Here is a 5,278-nt window from a genome sequence, read left to right as displayed (position 1 = left end):
CGCCTCCAGTACCTGTGTCTCTTTCCTCATCCTGAAGGATAAGCAGGAGTTCACTGGGCTCAGAGAGGAGGTTCGTTTCAATGTAAAAGCACAGAGGTTGAAAGAGAATGCTTTGTTTGAAGAATGGCATAAAATTCTCTGCCGTGAATGTGACTGGAGCATGTAATTTGGGGAATTTAAAGATCCAATGTGGACAAATTGTGAAGGGCATCATATGCCCTTTGCAAAACACGAATTCACAGAAGAGAGTGTCTGCTTTGTGTGGGACCTGTGTTCAGAGTCACATGGTCTAAACGAACTGGTTTGAATTATACCCAATTATATTATATTGTTATATTATATATGTTATAATTATATTGTTATCTCTCTGAAACTGACTTTAGCAATGACTTTATCCTCCTAAGAATCAAGCACATTCGCATAGGTTTTATGCTCACCTACTTTCAATCAGAACCTATTCAGGTCAATCAACACTTATTGAAGATTAGTATTTTCATGGAGTGTTCTACCCTAGTAGGTTATGCAAGATTTGACTGCAACACTTATTAATCCATACAATAAATAGTTATTCATTTCCTTTTTCATTTAAAACTTTCTTGTCTGGTTGTAAAAATAATACATTTTTAAATGGAATTTATAAAATAAAGAGACTCATGAATAAAAATATGAAGATTGGGTTTTATAAATAAGTAAATAAAATATAAATAAAAATATAAAGGTTGGTGCTTTTAGTGCATCAACCCAGATATAACCACCACCATTTACGTCTTGGTATCATTTTCATGTATTTAATCTCCTGATAAAGTAATTCTCTAGTGGCAAGAAAAACGTTAGATTCATTTTTTTCTTTTACAAAATTTCTCCTTTATCAAATGAAAGCATGCTCATTATAGAGAAAAAAGAGGATCTCACTCATGTTCTACCACCCAAAGGCAATATTGTGTATTTCTTCTTAGTTTTATCTTTCTATGCATATTTTTAAACTTTTGTATTGTTAATCCTCTGCTAATACTGTTTTAATGACTGTGTAATATTTCATCAAGTGCATACATAATAAGTACTTATGGAATGAATTGACAAATAGCACCGTTGAAATTTATAGTTTTAAACCTGGAAAAATAAAGTATTAAAAACAAATAACACATCTCTTTGGTTGTGCACAGTACATTTTAACAAAACGTCCCTAGCATAAGGAATGGTGTTATAAGAGGTATCAAATTGGAGTAGAAAAACTAGGTGAGTTGAAGCAACTGGAATGCTAACACAGTAGGAGAAGAAAGGATTCTTAGAACAGAAGTACAGGAGGGGAATCTTAGAGTAAATTATTTCTAGAACCCTTTCTGTGATGGGGTCAACAATGGATTCAAGTAGTTCTATATTTGCATTTCCCCAAAATCTTTCACACACACACACAAATAAAGCCTTAGGTGTATTGTCCTCTACCGTTAGGAGCAGAATTTTGCAATGATATTTAGTTATATACTTCTTAAATTTGTTCAAGAAGCAGGAATCATCCAACATTTAACATGTATGACTTTGCTAAGCATAGTATATCTGTAGAATGAGATTGATAAGACTAAGGTTAAACCTCAAACCCCGGGCAACGTGGGAAGAAAACCAAACCCTCACCACTGTTTTACAAGCTGGTATGGCACCTCTCTTCGCTTGCTCCAGTCAAGTGTTAGCTTGCCACCTGAATGTAGCTGGACAAGTCCCCAGCTTTCCTTAAAGTTGTGGAGAGGAGGGAACCGCAACGTTGAGTAACTCCTATGCTACTTTATACGTATATCATAGTCTGGTGAGGGGGGAGAATGACAGGCAGTGCAGGAACTGTAACTCTCAAAAGCCCGAGCTGAATACCCTTCATGATGGCACCTAAAGGCTGATGAGCCCCCAGTTCCAACTCTTGGCAGGGGAAGGCTGGCAGTGGAGCACCAAAGAACCGTAGAAGTTATGCTATGTCACTAGCTTCTCTCCATTTTGAATTGAAATTTTTCTTGAGATAATTATAGATTCACATGCAGTTGTAAGAAATAATACAGAGAGATTGCATATATTCTTTACCCAGTTTCCCCCAAAGGCAACATCTTATGAAATATAGCACAGTATCACAACCAGGATATTGACATTGGTACAAGCCACCTACGTTATTCAGCTTTTCCCAGGTTTACTTGTACTCATTTGTGTGTGGGTGTATATGTGTATTAAGTTCTTATTGTATTAAGCTGTATAAGATGCATCAGTATATCATATTAATACAAGAGTAATTGCATTAATTATATTAAGTTCTATACAATTTTATCACCTGTGTAGGTTTTCATATCTAGCACCACAGTCAAGATAGGGAACAGTTCCAACACTATGAGGCTCCTTCATGTTGCCTGTTATAACCACAGCCAGTTCTCTCCCACACCACTCCCATTCTTAACCCCTGGCAACCTCTAACCTGGTCTAAAATTTCTAAATTTCTTAAATTTTCTAATTTCAAGAATGTTATATAAGTGGAATACATTCACTATGTAACCTTTTAGGATTGATTTTTTTTTTCTTACTCAGCATGATTCCCTGGAGATTCATCTAAGTTTTTGCATGTGTCAAGAGTTTGACCCTTTTTATTGCTGAGTAGTTTCCATGGTAGAGATGTATCAGATACCTAAGTCTTTTAATTGGAGTGATTGTAAATGGTATTATGTTTTTAATTTTGGTTTCCCTATGCTTATTGTTAACATATGGAAATGCAATTGGTTTTTGGGTGTTGATCTTAAATATCGCAAACTTGCTGAACTCACTTATTCCAGGAGATTTTATACATTTCTTGGGTTTGCTACATAGATAATCGTGTCATCTGCAGTCAACAAATAGTTTGATTTCTTCTTTTCTAATCTGGATGCTTTTGTTTCTTTTTCTTGACTTATTGCAGTGGCTAGAACAGCCAATACTATGTTGCATAGCAGCAGTGAGAATGGACATCCTTGCATTTTCCCCCAATCTCAGGGGGAAAGCATTCAGCCCTTCTAGCCATAGGTTTTTCTGCAGATGATCTTTATTAAGTTGAGGTATATCTCCTCTATTCCTAACTTGCTAAGGCTTTTTATTGTGAATGAATGTTAAATTTTGTCAAGTGATTTTTCTGTGTCAATCAATATGTTCATATGATTTTTCTTCTTTAACTTATTGATATATTGAATTACATTGATTGATTTTCAAATAGGAAGTGACTTTGAGCAGGTAAAGCAGGGATTAGACTGCGTAAGACATTGAAAATAAAGCCAAGGTGTTTAGATTTGAATCTATGGCATAGCATTTTCCTAAGTATGTTCTGTGACATATGCTAATAAAGGATACATGAAAATATAATTTCATGGTCAAACTAGTATGAGAAACACTGGGTTAAACTAAGTTCAATAGGCTTCTTTGCTGTTGGACTTGTCAGATCTTTTAATATGCTGCATTTAGTGATTTCTGTATTTCTAAAAGGAGAATAAAGTGTGTAAAGTTTTCCAGTCCCATTTATCTACAAAATCCACATTTGCCATAATGTCCGTGGCAATTGGAAGATGTACCTCGAGAAATACTACCTTAGAAAATAATTTCTCCAAGAAACATGTGTGACTAGGGAGTATTATAGAAGAAAAGTGGTGTGCTCTAATGGATTTTACACATGGAGCTTTAGGCAGGTTTCCTAACTGCTGAAGGCTCATTTCAATATCTGTTGGGTGGGAGAAAAATCTGACTCCCAGGGATAGGTAATGGGGTGTTGAGATGAAGACTGTGGGCTCCCTAGACAAACAGTCAAATCTGGCTTCAAATCCTGGTTTTGCTACCTAAAAGGTAAGGGGAATGTTGGTCAAGTTACTTAACCACGCTGTGCCTCAATTTCCTCAAATGTAATGTGAGAATAGCAACAATTCCTATTCTCTAAGGTTTTAAAAAGGTTTAATGAATGAAACACGTAAAGCACTGGGGAAGTGTCAGGCACACAGCAACCACCCAATAGTCATTCCCAGTGATGTTTATAGTCAAAGGATAAAGTAAGATGATTAGAAAAGTGCCTGACTATCAATATCTTTACTTAGAAAGTTGTTAAGAAAGTGGACCCGAGGAGCAGTTGTAGGATGAGTTAGGACCAGGGGAATCTGCAGTCCCACAATGGATGCTCTGAGGACCAGGATGGTGGGAGTGCAGGTAGAGAGGTTACGTTTAAAAGTATTTTCTTAGACTCTTCAGTGTTTGGTGACTAAATACAAGGGGTTAAAAAAGGCGACTCAAAGATGACATCAAGGTTGAGCCTCAGCATTAGGGAAATGGATTTTGTAGCCTCCATGAATGAAGTGTGTCCTGGATATTAATGTGTAAGCCAGATGATTTAGCATTCCAGTTAAAAGTAATAGATATTTTAATTTATGATTTTAATATATGCAGGAAAATAAGTACTTTCAGTGTGTTTATGCAAAAGTCTGAAATCTGATCGATGTTGGTAAAGGAATGATCTGATTACATAGTTGTACTACATGGAAAATTATGCCCTTGATGCAACTTTGAACTTTGGGGACATCCCAGCTTTTTATTTAGGGTACTGAAGTGGTGGAATGTCTCCTGTGACAGGAAATTAAGAGAGAGAAAGTCATGCTGGTTCTCAGAATGAAGAAGAGAAACAATGCAAGAAGGAAGAATTGAAAAGGTCCCTAGAGAAATCGATATGCATAAATTAAAGAATGGAGAAGAGGAAAATGTGGTTGCAATAGCAAAGAAGATTTAAACAAATGGGAAACTTGGTAAAATAACTTAAAATAAGCCAAATGTATCAGAATTATCATACTCTGCATGCATAATCATGCACTTGACTTTGAGTTAGAATATAGCCCGATTTTGTTGTCATCTTATTCCTCATTTTCTTGTATAGTGCCTTTGGATCCTAACCTCTGGGAACGCACCAGAGCCCAGAATACCATTATCAGAAACTAATGAATCTAAAAACACTTGAACAATATATATTTTAATAAATTAGTATTTTAGTTAATAAATGTGTGTATGTGTATGGGTATTTGTGTATTGCTTAACTTTAGTTTAAAATTTTTCTTCTTTTTATCTCTGCTTTTTAGTATCTCTTCTCTGAAATCATCTTTTCCATCAGCCCTCAAGATACTAAATCATAGAGCTGAGCACCATGAGTGAATTTTCTCAGATGATACTGCTCATTTCTGTGCCAAGTACTAGGGCTTTGAATAAACCAGAGTCAATGCTTTTGGCAGGAAAGAAGGAAATCAATTAATTTTTA

The sequence above is a fragment of the Equus przewalskii genome, chromosome 7 (assembly GCF_037783145.1).
Source record: "Equus przewalskii isolate Varuska chromosome 7, EquPr2, whole genome shotgun sequence".
Classification (NCBI taxonomy): Eukaryota; Metazoa; Chordata; class Mammalia; order Perissodactyla; family Equidae; genus Equus; species Equus przewalskii.
The sequence above is the reverse complement of the archived record's forward strand: the minus strand, read 5'-3'. Positions refer to the sequence as shown.